We start from the raw sequence: 22,295 nt of genomic DNA on the forward strand, positions 1-22,295 counted from the left end.
TAAAACACTAATTAATGATCTATTTTCGCTCATTGCTACAACAATCCCGCTTGTGGCCACAATCACGTACATATTGGCGTTAAATTGTACATATATATATTCGAGATATATATTAATACGCTCATAATAACATCAAGAAGTCACCGACCAGCACATAGGATTGCCCGCCAACGCCAAATTCTCAGAATTCAATTAACGGAGATCAAAATTTTACTGTCCTGCCCGCCAGTTACCTGCTTCCATGCCTCATCGCATCTTCTCAATTCTTTTACTGCAAACTCATGCGGACGTCAAGTTACTATCTACCCACAGATTGGCGTTTCTTGAAATGCCAATCTTTCGATAGGTAAGACTGGAAACGCGTTTGGTCAACAAGGCGAACGTAGCGCGGAGTCAGTCATATTGGCAGCCACAGGAGCAGCTGTAACAGCAGCAGTAAACCGTATTTTGTTCGGGACGACCGCCGAGTCCGTAGTACCATCTAGCGTGTCATACGGTATCACGTTGAGCCAGCGTATGGCAACATGCGCCAGCATGGAACCGTATTTTTTATCATTGACCGCGACGAATACTCAAATGGCAACACGATGTCAACCTATTCCGCTTTGAACAAGGATTTATGCGGAATACCGATGAACGGAAACCTCTTACGGCTTACCGCCCCTACGAGTCACAGGCTGCCCGTGACCGTTCCTGCCTGATTCGACTGTGCAGCTCCGTAGTATTTAGCCAAAGTAAAGCACAGTCTGGTAGGCGAACCGCGAAATCAACATATTCAAAGCGGGATTCCCAGGCAAATTAATTAATTTTGCAGTAAATCATTGCATTTACATTCAGAGCAGATTTGACCGCGGAAGCATCGTTGATGCTGCTGATGAATGTAACAACAATGGGCATGATTTTAGATGGACTTAGACACAACCCAACAGTAAAAAAAACTACAGCTGCGCCGTCTACCAGCGACGTAACATCCTCGTAACAAAAAACTATTCCCCCCCCTCCCTCTCGCTCTCTCCCGCCCTCTCTCCCGCCCTCTTATTAGGCGGTGGCTCCCTCAATGTTGATTTTTTCGGTCGAACAAGAAAGCTGCGGAGTATTTCGAAAGAAAAGGGCCGTTGCGGACATGGCAAAGATTTCGAATCATAGACTGTTAGTTGAATTACGTCCCTTAGCAAAATACATAGATTCGCAAAATGCTGTTATTAATTGATATGTATACGTTCGTACACTTTCTAACCTAAAGCTGCGACCAGTAACAAGTGCAACTAGATATAGTGTTAGGGACACCAAAGCATATATGCACGCGTCGCGCACCATCGTAACAGCTGTGGCCTGAAATAGGCATGTATCGTGATCTAAGTGTCATTGAGTCGATTGGCATGGCTTTATATCAAAATCACCGATGACTAAAGTGCCGAACTTGTCCAATGAGACCCATCTAACATGTTACATGTTAAATACGCGTTAGTCTTAGACACCTCGATTGCACGTAGTACTGATGCATACCTCTAGCCTGAATTCAGATGTTTTGATGTGTATTTCGTTGCAATACCTTTCCCAAATACAGGGTCGACAAATTCAGGAAAAGCTTAGAAGTAACTTTCTATATTAGTAGACAGTTCTGGATACTTCTAGAATTCAATAGATGATATGGTAGTGATGTTAACAAATGTCGCTCACTTGTACCGAGCTCTGTACATGCTCGCGTTCATTTGCATCTCATTCGAAAATACTAGCAGCATAGATAACTGTGTTATTGACGAACCTATGCGCTTAGGCCAAGTACTAAGAGAAAAATTGTTCCGCACCCTGATCACATGTAGGACACCTACAGCAGAAAGAAACAATCTCGATACCTCGAATAAAAATACTCACTTCCTAACGATGCATTAATTATAATTTTTGCTTCTTTATGCCGTAGGATCGAACGGAGTTCGGCTTATTGTCTAGTGGCGTGCTGAATCTGACATCTATAATGAGCATTCAGAGCTACTAGATGTCCGTCAGGTAAATAATAGGAGCGGCCGACGTCGTCGATGTTTCTTCGGGTACGCCTTAATTATAAGTATATATAAGAAAGATGCATTATATTTCAAAAAGATATAAAAATACCAATTTAAGGTCAGTTGGGTTTGATGCATCGTCTGCTAGGCCTATAAAGTTTGTCCATGATTAATATTGATTCATACTTTTCGTTTCTTCAGCTTTGCTGGTAACGCTCGAAAGCTCCATAAATACAAGTACAACAAAATATTCCGATATTGCGTCATATGCGTCGATTTTATAACATATATTTGGGCGATTTTCCATATGTTATCCAAGAGATAGGACCAAAGGGCGAGGAATATATATATATATGCCAGGTAACTGAGCGGCTATAGGATTTAACCTGCGTATTGGTTGTCTTTACTAGATATCGTGTTTTGACCGTTCGACTTCTGCACATGAATAAACTCTACCGAATCGTATCTTTCTTCTCTGTTCTTCAAATGTCCCCGTCTTCTTTCCTGACTCGTTTTAAGGTCTGCATGTTATACCTTGTTCGGAGAATTTTTGGCAGTGCTCACTTGCGTTATGGCAAAAGTGCAGTGAGCGAAAGGATAGAATCCTTAAGCTAGTTTATAGTTGCTTAATGCGACCTTGAGCTGAACTTCGGTGTAGTTACTTTATTATTATACTGCTGTTAGTCGACCGCGATTATCCTTGTCGGTCTGTTTCAGTTAGCCATTGCATTATGAAGTTGTCCCTAGCAGACTACAGACATTAAGTTTTCAGCCGGAGAATTCGTGCAGAGAAGATTTAGCCCTACATGAAAGGTCGTAGACTTCAACAATTTCATACAAATATTATACCGCCCACAAAACCAAACGGGTAAGTAACGATTTTACGGAATTTTCGATCGTTGCCTTTAAGATGATTCGTATTTGACTTTTGGAAAAAAATTAAATTTATTATGTAAGGAATAGAATTATTACTATTTGTTCGAAATAAATTTGATATTTTCTAACAAAATAATCCAATGTTCGTATTGTGGGTTGTTAGAACACATAGGGTGTGTGAGCGTTTCAATCAACATCCGCAGTTGCGATGACAGCCGCGGGCATTTCGAAGGCATCACCATTTGCGCACCGGCCTGGCGAACTATTAGTCCAACGGTCCGCGTGCATCCGCTGCCCACCATGGATCTGACACTGGCCGTTACATCAGAGCCCTGGTCACATTCAATCGTGGGCCTGCTACGGTTTAGCTACTTAAATTGCGCAGATATAGACTGTTATTGAAAAACAGACACCTCCCGCACAATAGCTCGGTGGGGAAGACACTGCCTCACACAAATCTTGCTCGACCGTTGCATCCCATAGATAGGCGCCCTGAAGCTCAGGGGTGGTGCAGCAAGCAGAAAAAGTGTTTTTTGTGGTTACGATAATACGGCCCGAACGAATCGCAATGCCAGCTAGCAAGATGCTGTCTGTTACCAACAAGGGGCCAGCCGGCCAGCCAGGTGAATGCTTCACGATAGGGGGCACCATACGGAACCTAAGTGGCCTCTAACCTCACCCCACGTTCTCCTGACCTCCTTCCCTTTCAAGTACTTATGCCGGTACTAGCTCTGGCACAAATATTGCTGTCGACATCGATGGGAGTTTAGTAGAGTACTACACCGATTACTTCTCCTTGGGTTTTTTTCTTATTTCCGATACAGACTTCGCTTTTACATGATATGAAGTAAAAAAAGGAATACGGCTTGCTATGGGGTTTTTGTCGACAGATGCAGACTTGTTCTAGCACCGATCGTATGCTGCTACGGCTTAGCGCGGTGACTGTCTGGCCCACAAAAACGCCCCAGAGCAAGCGATCCCCAACAACCCACAGCCCGATAACGAAACTGGCCGACTACGGCAGGTGAGTTCCTCTAGTTGCCTCTAGTTTAAGGGTTAACTCGGGTAGTTCGGTCGGTTCGAGCCTCACGAGCCCCCTACCCGCCAAATCAACTCACTCCTTATAGAGGTGCCTCACCCCAGTCGAAAACTGGGAGAGCGCCCATCGTCAATAAGAAGGCCCATGGATAGATTTTCTAAGGAGTACCGCGTAGAGCAAAGTCAAGAAAACGAGAGCATTTGCCTACAGCGAACATAGGAACAAAGACCTCGGAAAGACTAGCGTCAGAACGATCCACCGAAGACGAATAAAAACTGCATAAGCTATCGCTTCTTATAGGCAGTGCAGATGATAATAGCCATGTTACTCTAATGGCTCTCTCCAGCTGGGCATCGACCTGGTGGTCGTCATCGGAGGTTCCCGTCCGAGAGAGGGCGGAGGTTCCAAGATCTAAAGACGGCATCGGCGCTTTCGGGCAAACCTTGCTCTCACTGCTGGACCGTATGCGATACAGTCTATCTTTTGCTAACGGCGAAATTAACTACGAGACTGAGACAAAGTGTCAAAAGAACCGACGTGAAACTTCCAACTTACAGCGTTGGAAACGACGTGTCGAGGGCCAACATAGGATATCCAAAGAAGACAAGCTGATTGGTATTTGAGCTGTATGTTCAGACGACAATTTCTACAGAGAATCAGTAAATTTCTCTTCTACATTTCTAAAATACCCGTAGTTTGACTGCGCACACATGCGCAGTAGATAAGGTAAAACATGTATTTTAATGAACGTAGGCCACGACGATCACGCGTGATGACCAGCAGATCTGTCCGAAATAGGGGAATAGCCTTGGCATACATTAGTATGACGATAAAGCGCTTCTTCCGCCCACGTAAATTGTCTGCAAATAGATAACAAGTACTGGGCTCAATTTTTAATTAGAAGAATATCGATGTCGCGAACGAATAATTAAAAAATGTCCTTCAATACAGACAGGTCGACATATATCGAGCACGTAGACACCTACGAAACTTAAATCGCATCCACCCGTACATGGGACCGCTCAATAACTAATTAGTTTACAATTCAATATTTATTTTTCTATCAATAACGATAGCAAACAACGCCGTTGATTTGTCCTATAAACTACTCTGCTTTTGGATAGTTTATAGAAAATGTATTATTATTTTGATGAATTTTACAAAGTTTCACTGTTATTATATATTTACGGCTTTAAAGTGATTCCAGTCACTTGAAGAGGATAGCGCCTTAAGGCCTATGAATCTCGTCGACTCCATGAAATTCCCAGTGTGTTCTGTTTGATACATCTATAGATTTGTAATTATATGATCTGTTAGCAGTTGCAATACTTAAATTGTAAAAAAGTTTGATTTTTCATTTCTCTCTAGAACTATTCATTAGCGGTACGTTAGCATACGATCTACATGAGCTTGTCAGTATAGATGACACTGTACCTTCGTATCTGTTCCGTCGGTATAACTGTGGACAACAACATCTGGCATACCACATCCTACCACTGCAAATGACGAACGGCTTATTTGGCAACTTGCGGCGTAGTATAGTATTTCCCTTGCTTCGTGGAAATCAACACAACTCGGGCGACAGAGCGCGGCCAGCCGTTGCTCGCCATTGGCTTAGCGCGACGTTGCTGCCATCGGAAACGTCTATAGCGTTCGCTGTAGGCAATTGGCGTTCGTTTTCACGATGACGGCAGCCGTCGTTGTACGGATGTATAGTGCCTTGTTGCCTTCCTTCCTGCCGCTTTGCCCACTGATCCCAGTTTGCCGGTGGACCCGCGGGGCCAGTCATTCTTTGTTGGCATCCGAGTAAGCCTATGCTATGCGTAAGATCGCTGAGAACACGTAAAGGAAATGCGATAACGTGATAACAACTGACCGACCACCCGTTCACATACAGAGTACATCCGGTTGCTCTCCTCGAAAGAGATGATGGTGGCGGCGATGGTATCGAATCGGGGCCGTTATACGTGCGCTGTGGAACGTGCTGCACTCACAGCGTGTGGTCGAGTGCGGACGGCGCGGCGACCCATGCCAGCGTTCGATAGTGGCTTGGCAGGGACGTTGTAGCAGCAATAAATGCTATTGTCTTAGCTGAGAAGAACGATCGTGTGATCTGCTCAATATCGTTTGCTCAACATAGTGTAGATATATGTATACGGTATAGAAGATCTGTTCCATCCATCAAATGAGCCTGATCAACTAACTCCGGTAGCTTACCCCACAGAATTTTACCCCTGTAAAACAGTATGCACGTCCATATGAGATACGGACTAAATTCTATAGTAAGTTCAAGAGTGTTCGATATAATTTATATCATCATAACTATGGTGGGATTATAAAATAACTTCATTGTACTTTCACTAGACGAATTGATTGCCTTTGATGATGAAGATACTAATTTTGATGTTTTCATCATCAAAACTGACATCCAGTGATGAGAACGTTAATTTCAACTTCCATCCTCTTCTACCAATCAGCTTAAGAAAATTCAGCTTCAGTACTCTAATCCGAACGGGCCGTATTTACCATCGAACTCGTTCGTCCTTCTACGGTAATCCATTGTCATCATTTTTTTCGCTAAAGTAAATATGTCAGGTTTTGCGTCCGGCGCCGTTGTTAAGCATTCTATCTAACGGCTAATTCACAGCATGAAATGAGGTGTGTCTTCTCGGATTCGAGCCTAAACCACTACGTGTCCCTCGAGTTTAACAAGCAAACACATTACACAGTACGCCATCGACTTCGGACTTCGAATCTCGTTACTAATGCTACCATCACTACCGTACCTAACGTCAGATTTTACAACGCCGTTTACTTTTCTGGTTATCTTTTTGCAGTCCTGTGTGTCTGTTTCGACGTTGTCGGTACAGACTACCTCTCGTTATAATCATCGTCAGCCTTATCAAAATTTATCCAACAACATCTTTCTATCTATCTATCTACCTACCTACCTACCTACCTACCTATCTATCTGTCTCGATATACTCTCTATTGTTCTCGCATTGCCTTTCTGTCTGGCGGACCACCAGTGACGATGCGTACAATGTCGCCGATTTATAGCTGAATGAAAAGAAAGCTGAAATAGGAAACGCATGGCCCTATTAGCATTAGAGAACAGTCCAGCACAATATGGCAAGCGACAATGTGACAAATTACTGCGATAATTTCAATAATGACGACCCGGCTGAAGGCATTGTCACTCGCGCGCCCTCTGGTCCTGACGACTTTGTTTTCTCGGCTGCGGTTATGGGGGGGGGCGATAATCTTCTTCACCCAATTACTACGGCAGATGCAGTCACTAATAATAATAGTGGCGAAGACAAAGCAATGCATCTCTACCTGTGCTACAGATATCGTTCCTCTGCCATTCATTACGCGGTTGTTCCTGCTACTAGCCTACATGAGTCCGTATAGCGACTATGGATTCCTGACTGCCACTGGAATCAGCGGCGATTGTTGCTACGGCGAGCTGCAAAGGCCGCCAGTCTCCATTGGCAGTCCGCCATCCTGGTAAGTGATAAAAAAACGAAATGTCTACGGCCATCAGAGTACCGTACGATGCCATTCTGGCTCAACGTCAACGTGAGATGAGCTCAAGTATTGGCTATCATATCGTAACACCACGTACGGACCTTGCCACGGTTGCCGCTGTGTCCGCTAGCGGACACAGCAGTGCCCTGTTGACATGAGAGCCATTTCTGCCCCCACTACTTTTCCCCATAGGTGATGCAGCAAGCACACGATCCCTTTGCCTCGCCCATAGTGTGCCGCAGTTCACGCCGTGTCAATGGTAATTGGGGTAGAAGCTTCAGAATGAACGTGGGCGAAATCACCGTACGGCACGCACTACCGCCAGACTGACGTAGCGCACAAGAATGGAACAAAGCAAGAAGCGAATGACGACTCGAAAGCGTGGAACGGGTTGGTGATGAGCAAGACTGGGGATCAGCAGTAAATAAAAAAAGAACACGGGTAAGGGAAGCGTGCAAATAACAAGGACGGCAGCCCAAAATCGCAGCGACGCGTACATAGCGTCCACGAATGATCAGCTAACTCAAGACGACAGCGAGTTGGCAACGGCTGGCGAAATGGGTGGGTGCGTTTTGTCGACGATACGAAAGGATATCAGATTAAACGGAAATCCCTAGACATAGGACAACATATTATTTTCCTAGGGGATCTTTGGTCGGGTGGCAGCCAGGCTTAAGTATCGCCTGGCTAAGCCTTAGCTTACTTCGAACTTTTTTTCTACAGTAGAAAAAATATGGACCCTGTGTCAGCAGAATCGTCCGCAGGTTTCGTCGATGGACGAAGATAATGCTTAGCCATAGGCTGAATACACAGCGATAACTGAATCCAGAGGTGGAAAGTAACATATTTGTTTATAAAGTTTACTGTGAATGGTCCGCTGTTCAGAGCCTGTTTTAAGGATTAATAATAGAAACAATTGGAGACAGGGCAGTGAATCACCTTTAGATGAATGATGCGAGTCTTCTGTTTCGACCGTATTGAGAATTCGTAGCAATGCTGTAAGGATATCGTAATCATTGTTTCTGCTTTGATTGGTCTTTGCTTTGAACTCGGTTGCCTGGTACCTGTCAAACAAAATACTGACCCGGTTCATATGAGCAAAGTATTTACTACCATGTTACTTGTTTTCTCATATTTTTATCTGATGCCCCTTTTTGTAGGCTTCAATTATAGTCACTCACTGGGCCTTTTTTTTTATTTCATCGTGTGCCATGTAGCAAAAAATATTTTTTTATAAGTACATGCTAACGAATTGCTTGATGTCAAATTTACCTAATGGCAAAAGAGTTATTGCCGCCACAACAACGCGTTTCAATTTCAGGTGCCTGGCTCAAATGTGATTTCGTCTCTCGTTTATACGAACAAACATCGCAGTCTCGTTTCTCGCGGTGCTCGTTCTTCATAATATCGGTACGGCTGCAACGGGATGGGCAAGAATCGACTGATTTTCTGTGGCACGTTACGTGTCGTCGATACGCCTGAAACTGTCGGCCTTTTATATATTAATATCTGATCCGAGTTGGTATTACTAACATCGCGCTAAGTCAATAGTGTGTTTTTCCTACTGATGGGGCAAATTTAATATTGACAAATATTTAATTCACTGCTGTATTATCGATCCGTTTTATAACTGTGATTATGTCAAAACGAATAGGAACTGCCATTGCTCAAGCCTGATAGATAAGATAAAGGCCGAACGCCAAACTGGATGGATATGCCTTCTGCCCATTATAGTAAAGCTAGATATATTTGAAATTCTCCTTTAAATTTGTTGTATGAAGGCCAGGATTGATCAACAGCGAGTTTAGTTTGACTTGCAACCTTGGTTTCAAAGGGCGCAGAGAGAGTTTCCGTGCGGGACTCCTGCGAGTCTGTATTGCCGCATATTAACGATCTGATTGACGGAGCAGATATTCCTTTGGCAGTAAAAATAAACCCAACGTAGAATCGGCCAATGATGTTTTCATTTCTAGGTACAGCCAATAAACTAGGTAGGATATACCTAAGGATTTTCTGTTTTCTATAGCACATGTGGTCGCTCGAGAGCCCGGAAGTACTGCGATATTTTCGCCGAGTGTTGTCTGTGTACTCAACGACTTGTAGTTCTAAACGAATGCAAACGTACCGGACACCCAGAGGATTGCCTTCTAAAGAAGGACAGTTTTTGACGTTCAGCTAAAAAGAAAAGTAGAGTTTGAGTAGGCTTATTTTCATATACTCTATCTAATTTTTAGACTGGTCCGCATCTCAATTCAAATGTTCGAGCAGAAATTGCCTAGCATATACTGTTTTGAAGTCGATATTAGCGAGGGACATAAACAATGCTAACCCACGTTATAAAGGAACCACTCTTGTTTGGTTCTCACGGCTAAAGTCCATCAAGTAACTTGTATTTACTTAACGAATAAGTAAAAATAATTACGTCACTGCAATACGATCATTCTAGATAAGCAGATTTACTTTAGAGTTCATTTATACAAGAATCTCGGACGATTCGATGCAAAACCGCGAGCTGAAGTACGCCGATTGCCACCTGGACATCCAAAATCAGCTATTCTCACACTAACGCATGTCCATATACACTCACACAATAGATTTATATCTAAAAAAAAAAAGTAAAGATATGTTTCTGTACGGAAGGCAAAATATATCTGTACCAAATAGACGTATAGTCGAAATTTCGGACATGAAATGTGTTGCCTACTTTGAGTCTATCGGTCAGGCTCAGTCGAAATACAAAAATGGATCGTGTATATATAGTTAATGGTCTAAGATCTATATCGGATCTGATCGCATTATGTGGTAGGTCTCTAAGCTCGTTTAAGCGCTACTTGTCCAACTATTGTATATTCGACTGCATAAGAACCGATCAGAAGTTTCCCCTATGGAACCGGTTAATTTAGTTGCTTGAATTGAATAGTCTACGCGAAGTGGTCGAGTTTTTTTTCTTACGAAATTATATAGGAAAACTAACCGGGTACAAATATGTGCATCGTTTCTTATAAATAGAGTGAGCTCAAGCAACTACGTACTGTGTTTTCTACACGTTATTGACTTCAGTCATGTCGGTTTCCTTTTATTCGTAAGGGTGATCGGCGGTAGACCTTCGACCTCGTTAAGCTGAAATCTAAATAGAAAAAAAAAAGTAGGAGATATAATTGTAAAAAAAAACAGCCTACACCCGTGTATAATTTGACATATATTTCAGAAGAAGTAATTATCTGTACCACTGTACACTATACGATATGTTTTCAGTCGATTCAGGAACCACTGACTGAATGGGTCGTCTCAATATGCGGCTCGTATTGAAGAACACATAAATTGCATCACAATCTAAATGAGACAAAATAGGAAATAGGTAGGAAAACAGCTAATAGCTAGATGTGCTTGATTTTTATTTTTGCTTCAATGAAGAGATTTTTCCTGAATTCAGGTAGCTTTCACATCCGTCTTGTGCATCAGTAACAGTTGCAGGACAGAACAGGATCAATCTTTAGCTACACCTAAATGGATATAGTTTATGCGTTTGTGGAAATTTTTTTTCCAAAGAGATATATATTTATATTAACCTACACAAAACAGAAACGCGTTTCAGGACGGTGCAACTTTTTCCAAAGGAAATCACGCTGTTCAACCGTCGCTGAACTCCAACAGAGTGTTTATATTTATTATATATATACACCCAAAATAATAACTGTCGTAACTTTTCTCCAGTTCGGAAGAAAGATTACTCGGCAAGTGGCCTTTCGATCCGAGGCGGCGACCAGCAATGTTGTTAATGGCTCACCGTATCTACAAGCAAAACCACCCCCAACAGCTACCGATGCTACCCCCTTTTCGATAACTCTTCTTGCATTCTAATATACTATATTTTATAGGCCATCCACGTGAATCGAATATCTGCGAGATTTAATGATTTAACGATGAAATACTTCTTAGTACAGATGCTAGCGGAAACACGTTCCTTACTCTCATTGATTATTGCTGTTGTAGGACAATACTCGTTCATTTTTCGGCCATGGCCTGTTTCTGATTTCGATGTATTATCCAATAAACGGGTGAACAACGTGGGCACATACTGTTCACATAATACCACACGCATACAACATAATGACCACTGCCAATGTTCACAGACGGTCATTTCGTGCTGTAGTACAACGTAGCATCGGCATTGCTTGAGCGTTGATCCGACGTCCGGCATCCGACGACACTCCGGAAGCGATCCGGTAGCGGTATCAAAACAGATCCTCACTTCACCACTCACTAGGCCTCCCTGAGCCTAGGCCATTGTATCACAACAAAAAAAAAAAAGAAAAGGTTTACCTGGTTCCCGGTCATTCGATGAGCAGGGAATAGACCTGGTCATTGGATGCGCACGAAAGACTTCACTCGTTCGTGACACTGGCCAAACACCGCCGGTCGCCCACTGTACATTATAGAAAGTTTCGATCGGTCACCAGGCGCCAAGGCTAGCTAACTGAAACGTTCTAGCTCAGCGTAGAGCGTTCATAGCACACCTATTCTACAACGCTCTTGTTTAGTGCTGCGTTGTAAACCCATCGCCAAATAGCTGTCGGTTATTTGGGTTATTTTGGCGCTCGAATCGCTTTTAGCACCGGTAGTAGAGGGGGTGGCGCTGGTAACCGGGAACGAACCTTCAGTGCACGTGTGTCACACTCAACAAACATTGCATGCCACTCGATTCGGCCTGCTTCTATACAAACCGCATAGTATCCGGCTTGAAAAATCGGTAGACACACATATACTTACCTGATGGAGCTACAGTGGTTCAATCCCAGTAAATGGGGTCACTTTGGGGCTACGATTTGCCGTGTCGCTTTACCAACGATGTCTTTAATTTTCGGTTTGTGCCCCGGACGCAGTGTTATTTGGGTTACGTACGCGATTCTTCCGATTTCTGTTCGACTCTCGCAAACGGCTACATAAACAGGGCTAAGAAGTGGTATGGAAATACCGGTGAGACAAACGTTTCTAAATGTGTCGAGGTCCCGTAAACTCAGACCGGAGGCCGTGACGTAGCTAATAATAATATGCTTAAGCAATTTATGTTCGTTTTACTTAGTTGTATTTTATGTATACCATGTATATGATGGTTTTGATATTTCCATCAATGAGAAATGTGTAAATAAACAACGAAAATAAAAGATACAACATGAAATCCAATGTCGGTTTGCATAAGGTTAGAGTACAGAAGATAACTGAAACGATGATTTTTAAAAACAACTAAAATTGGAGGAGCTCTATGTACTAGATTTTTAGCGTGGTGGGTTTTTAGAGTAATGTCTATGCTTCGTGCATATTGGGTTTAGTATTCTATAAATGCAACCCGCTATTCCAACAGACGAAACCTTGAGCTTCGGCATAGTCATGTCGAAAATGGATGTGACCAGTTGATAGCTTGTTGAAGCGACAAACAACGACAGCTACAGATGGAAACCTTTTAGCAAAGTTTGATACTTGAGTCGCCAACAAAACCGCCCGTAACCTATTCGTACAAACAAACCCCCCGCTGGTTGTTAATCGACAGTAATTAGCGAAATTTTCGAGTCCGACAAACTGGACTAGATCCTATTGGTTCGACATGGCCACGACACCGTCGAAATTCCTGTCCACTCGCCTAGGGTGACCCTTGACCCCCTTTGTCTCGCGAGCCTGATATTCGTCGAGTTGGGCACCGTGCTGTTCACCTAATATCCACAATATTCATACTCAACAGGGGCTTTCGCAGCCTGCTACTGTCAATAACGAAGCTGTCCATCAGGTTAGTTTTCTGTAGATTGATTCTGCCCATCTGCTGAAAGATATTAGCCGCCTCAAGCGCCGTGGCGCTGCAAAAGACATAACTAAGAGGGTTCTTGAGTCTTGTCTATGCATTCGCACGCTACCTGCTTTGATGTTCACACGAAGTGTAGCCGTGTGTGACAAATGACTTTGACAAGCCGTTTTCCACTTCTCCAAAGCTAAGTACCTATACGTGAGTATCTTTTGAACGGCGCCAATCTCTCATCTCTACTCTACCGTTTCGATTGTCTAATGGGCAGTTTCGTCTATCGTGATCAAGTCTGATCAGTCTGAGTTTGATTACTTAGGTTCAGCTGGAATAATTTGCGAACCAACCGAATGACAGCGCTGTTGTGGAAATGACGCTACTGACGAAGACTACGATGATAACAAGATGAAAAACTGACCGCGTCATGCCCAACACTCGTCACGAGTACTCCGATCAGCATCAAGTGGCAGGAACAGTGAGCCGGTAATGGCTTTTTCTGTAGTCTGTATATCTCAGGAAAGGTCTATCTAGTAAGGATACAGAGTTGTTGCTTCGCCGGAGAGATCCAATGGTTACGCCCTTATTTGCAGCCCTGCAAAGACCTTTCCGTTACGTGTTGTTTCTATTGGAAAGTGGTGGCCGTATATCATTCAACGTTAAGTTCGATGTTCGAGAGGATGAAAAGCTGATGAACTGGCGTTGGGTGGTCAACCGTATTTTATAATACGTAGCACGAATTTTGTGGCTGTCCTGTATCACCGCCACTACCGATCACCTCGGCCTACCTCGCCTAGGCTCGCGACCTGGGCGCGTCAGCAAGGCACGCGGCACCATTTCAGCTTCGCAGTTTTCTATAACTTCGTCTACTCTATCTTTCTTACCTGTCTTCTCTGCGTTGAGATGAACGGTATCCGATAACGTCACACGGCGATGCCGCCAACAACCTTTCGAATCGACATGATGCAGGCCACCACGAGAGCGCGGACGTCTTGGCGCTGCTGAGACTGGTCGCTGGTTTTGCCAGAGATAACTGAAGAGATCGGAGACGTCTACTATTGCAAACGAATAGGTTGATTTATGATGTGAGGATGTAGACGCTTAGCAGCGGGGGAGTGGCGACGTACACCATGAGGTAGAATGAAGCAACAAAGAATTCGACAGGAAAACTAGGCGAGAGACTGTTACAGATCGATTTGATCAGACGACAGCGGGGGTGACTAGCAGCACTTTGATCGACGACCCTTGTGCGAATGATTACGTTGAGTGGTGACCGAAGATTTGATTATCCCGTATGTGGTTATAGATACAATGGAGGTACTGAAGCTCAACAGGTAGAAGGTAAAAGGGACCTGCTCTTTAGTGTACTATACATGTAGTAAATCAAAAGCCATCTTCGAGACCTGCTATTCTTCGAGGAACATGGAAACTATGGATGAACATGTTGAAAAGATGCACCACTGCAACCGCCGAGAAAAAGTTTACTTCACAGTAATAAATCATGTGCTGGCATTGTGTGCTAGATAAATATTCATTTCTCCGTGGCTTCGGCTAACGTCATATTGACGTGGATGGAGCTAAACGTGCATTATTACCTATGAATAGACAATTAAATCATTATTAATAATAGTTTTAGCAGCAAGTAGAGATGCTCCAATTTGCCCGTAAAATGAACCACTAATTTGCACCGATATTTTTATGTCAGAAACTCTCTTCACATTTCCCTACGTCCACAGATTCAACGCCAAAGAACAAAATTGATGACTGGAAAATACTAATATAGCTTGTGTGTGTTAAATATACGTGCACGTGTGCCGGAATACATCTTACGTATTAAGCTTGTCAAATGTCCCTTAAGCGCAGCTCAAGACAGAGCCCTTTTCGATCGAAAAGACTGGTCCTAGTAAATAGGATCTGTCTATAAAGAATCGAATGATACGTACTGATATATCTATGACATCTATTAAAGAGGCGCGCAAATTCTATCTACCTGGGTAGGTTTTGTAGCAATAATGGCCGTTGTTTGAAACATGCACCTGCCTCCGCTACAGAACCGAAATAAGTAAAAGTGGGCCCACCTTATTATATAGTATGGATATGTATACACAACTACTGCTTCAATTATATGACCGGGCACAAAATGAAAGAACAAGCAGAGCGGAAGATGTACAGATCGTCTGTATTCTTTATTGCGGCAGGCAATGTTCCTCAGTCGACGCAGTATCCCCGTTTTCGTCACGAACTTGGTCGGGTGCACCTGCAATAGCGAGGACGACGTCATCCTCGCCGTTAACGGCAGCGTTAAAAACAACAGCGAATGGCGTTCGGCGTGTCACCATCGCTATCAAGTCATGGATGAATGAACGGATGTTGAAAGCCTAATCTCTGTCTTACGGCAGGAACAACGGGAATTCAGACGGGCCACGATCAACGAACGGAATGGCCCTCCTATATACTTCGCAGATGCGACGGTACTTATTCTGCTGCCGCTGCTGTGTTGCCGAGTAGTGAGTGAGGCGCCGAAGTATTGAGGGCGCCTGTTGTTGCTTCTGGACGCGGGTCTCGAGGCTACCGGGCGCGTTCAAGATTCCGTCCTGTCTGTTGGGACTTTTCTTCGCTTTCTGTTTTCTTAGCGCGTTTCCGTTTCGTCTCGGTAGATTGCTCTCGCGTCGACGTAAAGTCGAAAGACGAGTCATAAGCCCCCGCGTAGTACGTCTAAGCACTGATGCGTCGAGCAAAACTTGTGCTGAGCACTCGCCGTCGCCCAATGGGCGAGACAGCCCATCCCACTCCGGTAACTGTGGGGGGGGGGGGGGTGATTCTATGCAGGAGATGACGTGCCCGGTAATGGTTGTCATACCCCACAGCAAGTCCTCTCCTCGTCTGACGCGCTCAGCTGCTCAAGGTAACAGGAGCTGAGTCGAATGTCGACGTTTATACGGAACGATAGTGTTTTTTTTAGAGAACATCGCATTCAGAAAGCATCAGGAGATCCTTAATAGACAATAGATAAAGTTTGCTGTTAAGAAGACATCTAATACTAGAATATTAGGTAGTCCCTTGTTATTCTGCTCGGTCAGCTCTTGAGCGAGTGCTTTAAGCGATAGCGAAAACGCACCGAGCGCCGAAAGTACCGCAGCATCATCAGCGGCAGCGAAACGCCTCGCGGCTGACCTTGAAAGGAACTCGCGGGCCTCCGAGCTAGCGGCAAAGTCGAATCGAGCATAAACAGTATGACCATAGAGGTCGAAGCGCCAAACTCTATGATCATGCTGATGTTTAACACTCTCGTGACATTGCGTTTGAACCTGTACATTACTATCAGCAGGCTTTACGCACAGAGTCAGACAAAAAACAGTCCTCTCTGCTGTGAAGCTGATCGGCAAACTTCGTGAGGCAGCGGCAGCCATGCCTGCTGCCGCCACGACGTTAGGACTAGGGTGTCTTCAAATCCTCGTTTTAGATCTCCTCACCTATGCGATGTATCCGTGCGGTGTCTCAGCGTCTGCTTCTATATCAGATTCCTCTCTCTTGTTTTCTCCTTGTCTGCTCGAATCGCTTAAATCTGCCTGATGGCCTGGCCCCGAACAGGTGCCGCATTGCCGTGGGAACGGGGGAGCGGAGGTAGGCGAACGAAACCACTACCCCTGCTATCATGCTGCTGCCACCAGCTACGCTGCTACGAAGTCTGCACTTCGACAGAGTGAACAACGACGGCAGTACAGAGAATTGAGTGGAGACAAAGTTCGTTCACTACTGCTGCCGCTATGGCTCCGAGGGCCATCAGTAGCGGCGACCAGCTTCACCGTTTATATTGGACCGACCTCCTTTGTGCGTGTTCGTTAAATCTGCAATACCACGCTTGCTACAAGGCTAGTAGCAGCAACGGCGGCAGCAGATGCATATCACTAGTTGGCTGTGCTCAAGAAGCAACGGTGCTTGGAACAGCCGTGGCGTCCTGGATCAGGCTGGCACCGTTGCCTATAGAGCAAAACACAGGACAACACACCAGATGGCGACCTGGGCGGAGGCGGCCCCTTCGAAGGCAACAGAAAGCCGAGAATGGGAGCGGCTGCATCAACGAAAGTCGCATAGCGCTATTCCATCCCTTCGACTCGGCGTAAGACAGACAGCAGCAGTCGACTGGGATGGCCAGACCCCATCAACTACAAAACATAACTGTACTCCGCATTCAGGTAGCATCGATGAATTCTCGGTAACGTTATCTGTCAGATGATGAGATTCGTTCTAGATTTTCGTCTATTTGACGTTGGTGGCAGACCGACTCGACACGCGAACGTAGCTAAGGCGTCAACCGAAAACCGACCCGGAATTAGAGAGAGATAGCCCACTTAATATTAATATACATCACAATTGAACCCTGCTATTAGCGGCGACCTGTTACTACATGTGCTCTATGTAATGGCTCATGTACGGTAAAGGCGCCTGTAGATAATGGACATAAATAGGTATTGATAGATGACAGTATGGATGGCAGTTAAGTAATAAATAACAGTTTGCAGTACGATGGAACTATATAGCCAACTCGATGGTTTAAAGCGATGTTAACTTTTTTGATGAGTGTGGGCACAGAAGATTAGTATCTTCCAAGGCTACAATACAAAACCACAAGGAAATATAAAAAAAAAATGCTTCTTCGGCTGATTGAGGTGATGCGAAGAGGGGCCGATAATGAAGCCAAACATGCTGAGTAGAGCTTCCGCAAAAGTTCTGTCATATCAGCCAGATATCACACTCAGCGATGAGGTAACCACACCTATCGCTGCAGTAACACAATGCAGGGAAACCGTTTAGAAACCGGTCTCCTCAGGAGCAGACAAATAAATGGAGATTGTTTCGGATTACTCTGTATTTAGTCTACGACCTGACAAAGTATAAATCATGTTCGACATCATGATGTCATTGAAGGGGTTCATATAAGGGAAAATAATTGCCAAGAATGTCTACACAGGTTTGTGCAAACAAAGTCTTTGAAAGGATCTTGTAAAGATTGACGTAAACTTGTATTTGTATAGAACTTCTGAACACGATTATCTAGGCATCTATCGTTGTTGGGGCGCTTTCGTGCTAATTATATATCAATGCGTGACCTACTAGTGGGCACGAGTACTGGATGATCACTACCAGTGAAGTTCAATAGAAAAGCTCTTATTCGCCATAGCTTCGTATCATCTTGGCCGAAGTGCCACGCGTTATTATTGGCTTTTCATGCCTTTAGTGCGAGACCATTGGCTCGAGCTGTTTAAGGTGCCCCGCGCATGTTTTATGTATCCAACGTTTTAATCACACTTTCACCAGGCATACAAAGAAACCTAAGTGGTTTCTTGCCACATAAGGGCGATCGGCGAACTAACAAATGACAAAGAAGGGATTTGAGTAAACTGGTACAAGTAGGACGGCTGCTCATTACCGTCGAGGACCACCAGAACATGTACGTCAACACTAAACTGTGCACATATGGGGTTCGGCAGAAACTATGTGCTACACTTATACAATCCGAAGGAGAAAGCTGATAGCAAAAATACGCATCAAAATGGTTGAAAAGCAATACGGCCAAATTCAAAGTATAGATAGTTGATTTGTGTGTGATATTAGTTATTTTCATTTTTGTTACACACTTAGATAGATATACGTGCATAAATATACGATATTCGAAGCTTCAGGTATCAGTGAGACGTAAAAGAACAATTATACAGACATATTACGTAGCTATGAAATATATTAATTCGAGGTTTCAATTCTCTATTGAAAAAACGTATCTATGAAGTATGCTACATGCTATCAACACTAATATCGGTTGTGTCGTTGTAGATAGCACTATTGGGCCGCAGATTTCGTTTGTTTTATTCCCGTTACGTAACTAGCGCATCGGCTATCGCCTTCATACGTATGTACACGTATTCACATACACACATATATATTGTTGCAGCAAAAAAAAAAGAACGCGAACGGCTTTGTTACTGTATAATATATTGTACATGTTTGGGCACGGGGCATTTGCGAGTGGCGGCCCCATCATCCACGATCTTAGTGCCTGTACAGTGTCAGTTGCTACTATGGCTACTATAGTAGTAAGTGGTCGGCCACGGGCAGTTACGGCGATAGCGGCTTAAGCTCTCGAGCATATTGGGCTCTCACACATGTACAGACTCCCAAATAGACGGAGACATGTATGCAAAGCTATACCTTATCGAGCTCTGTTGAATCAGCGGCCGTAGCAAAAGCAACGACCGACGATCAGCATCATTAGATAGCATTTCATTTATTGACTGAAAGTGCGTACCATATCATTGGCTTTGACACTGTACAGATACTGCAGCCTCCGTTAGTCACCCGGAGGTACCACCTCCAGTACCACAAATAGTTCACATCGTTGGTTTACGGTTTTTACTGTCTCTGTCACCAATCAGATGTTTGAGGAACGTGGACTTGCTGGGCTGCCTATCAGCCTGCTTGTCATGTCGATATCAGTATTAATTTGTGCCTACCTAATACCGAGTAGACGGACAACGTGCTAGGGGGCAACAAGCAACATTTAGCGCTCCGGAGCGACAGCCTTTGGCGCTGGCCGTTTTTTGTATGACGTTCTACCAGAAAAAAAAGAACCAACAATAACGGCCGCAAAAGTAATAGTGGAAGTTTAGGGATCAATCTGCTACTGCGGAAACAGCAGCAGTATCTTTGACACGATTCATATCGCTTTATAAGTGTGAACCGGTGGAAAAGAAGGGGCGTTGATAAACAATGCTTATTTGACGGAAATTTCCGTGGGCTTGTAATGGTGCTCGTACCAAACACACGATCATATAATACGCACACGTGTTTGTATTGTTGACCATGGCCAATGTGCCTTAGGTTATATTGATAATGTTGACCCGAAATATTTAGGTCGGTTGAGGTGCAGTGACTACTGAGCCGCTTAGGGCATCCACTACAATGTCTGGTGGCAAATACGCGCTCAGGACATGAAGATTTTACTAGCCAACAAGGACAGAGCCAAGGTGAGCTGAACCCATTAACCCTGAATTGTCTTATGATATGTTCGGTGGTGCTCCAATAAATTTCATTGACTATTCACAATACACAAGTGATACAGTATCGTCGCTCAGTACAACCGAATACGACGAGCTCTTTTCTGATCGTTTCATAGATGAGCACACGCGTGCATAAAATGACGGCGTTGGCCCACTCGGATCGTCACTAACCGAGTTATAAAACAGTTGCTATTCAAACACGAATCCATACGGTGAGCGATACCACAACTATCATGAATTTTTGATGACAAAAACATAGAATCGCCCATAAATAGCGAACGTACGGGGTAGAGATAGACACTGTACTGCCATCACATTCAGTTAGCATCAAAAATCGGCTACAATTTTCTATGGCGACAAGCGTCTGCTACCTGCCGCTATTACACCACCGCACCGGATCCGATCGAGTCAATTATTTAGCGGATACGTAAACAACAATGGTGACAATCGTAGCAGCGTTAGCTCGACGACACCGCTACAGGGTGTAAAAATAATGACTCGGCTGTCTATCGGGATATTGTTGATCCTGCTGTTATTTATCCTGTCTGTTCATACCGTTTTGCCTTCCTTCCTTCGTCGTTTGTCGTCTAATGGACGCTAGCCGCTAGCATCTCACGCTGCCGCTTTCGGTTTTCGTCGTATTGCTGCAGCGGTGGCCTGGCTAGAGCATCGTCAATCGGTCGCGGGTCGCGCCTTTGGCTGCTTTATGTCGCCGCTGTCTTCCTCGTCCTTGTGGCCATTGTCGCTATTGTCGATGTCGTTGTTGTTTGCATTGTCCTGGCTGCCGGCCACTTATTGCTGCTCGCCCCATGGTGTGGGTCAGTTTCCCACGGGAACGGAGCGGCTGCCGGAGCTGCCGACTCTGCCATCGCATTCGTCACCGATGTTGTTGCTGTTGTTGTTGCTGCTGTCGACGTCACCAGACGAAAGACGACGATCGACAGCCGTAGGCTGGTGTGGCGCGCGCGCGCTCGGCGTACGCCGGACCAACGCTGTTACCGCCACGGATCTTTCCCTCCGCTGCTGCATCCCTGCGACGTCGATCAGCGGTAGGCACGCGGTCGGCGTAGCTTTCGTTGACCTTTTTCCTGCCTGGGACAACAGCACCACACAACGCCACCAACACTTCTACCAGTACTATGAAGCAACGTTCTGTGTCGTTCGGCGACGTCGGTGATGGCAGTGCAACGGTCGCGCGCAGTGCGCCCAACATCGATCGGCCGGGTGCGAGCGCTTTGACTCTGCGGAAGACGGAGAAGCCGACAATAGAAAGCTGGTTCACTGTGGATGGCTGCTGGGACCGCCGAAAAGGGCGGAACGAACGCCTGAGACTGGGAAAACAAGCAACGACACTGGACGACAGACGCCAATAGAGTGATGGGTAAGATCGCGATATCGACAAGGTGAACACAACAGCAATAACAATAAACCCACAGCCCAGGCAACTATAGAAGGGCAAAAGTAGATAATGGAAAATCACTGAAAATAGCGAGGGTGTTTGGAAACAGACTAAACAAAGAAGCAGGCTTAGAGATCCCAATAAGTCAAACGGGTTTATGGTTGTTTTGAGATGCAGGCATTTGCTAATAAAGATCAATAGGTAGGCTTTAAATAACTATTCTTGAGATATATCTAAAAAAAGGAAGGACAGGGGAACAGATTTCGAGTGATGCGTGCGAGCCTCATAATGAACCGCCGCATCAAAGACGATAAACCTTTATCAAGAAGTCAAGTAAGCGAGGAAGGTTCCAGTCCTTTCAAGAAATAGACCCATGAAAGTATTTCTTGCTAAATAGCATGCGACACCGTAATAATAATAATAATTGTCTCATATACTTACAGACAGACTCCCTACCCATAGAGTTGTGAGTTACACGTTGCATTTAAAGATAGGTTCGACTAGTTACATAAAGGTAGGCAAAGCGTACTTTCACGCGCTGAGTGCAGATGAAGAACATCAAACTGATCCAAATGAAACAGTGTATACTTACAGAGACACATTT

General features: G+C 44.5%; 1 long non-coding RNA gene across 2 annotated transcripts; it reads left to right on the forward strand.

The window, feature by feature from the left end:
- Positions 1 to 755: 755 nt before the first annotated feature.
- Positions 756 to 9,404, forward strand: LOC111253288 (uncharacterized). Of its 2 annotated transcripts, none has more exons than XR_015330194.1 (4): positions 756 to 1,341; positions 1,922 to 2,048; positions 2,721 to 2,871; positions 8,771 to 9,404. It is a non-coding gene; the product is annotated as an uncharacterized LOC111253288 (long non-coding RNA). The 2 variants fall into 2 exon arrangements; XR_002674553.2 differs by having other exon boundaries at positions 762 to 1,149.
- Positions 9,405 to 22,295: the final 12,891 nt, after the last annotated feature.

This window comes from Varroa destructor, unplaced genomic scaffold (assembly GCF_002443255.2).
Source record: "Varroa destructor unplaced genomic scaffold, Vdes_3.0 BEIS01000006.1, whole genome shotgun sequence".
Lineage (NCBI taxonomy): Eukaryota > Metazoa > Arthropoda > Arachnida > Mesostigmata > Varroidae > Varroa > Varroa destructor.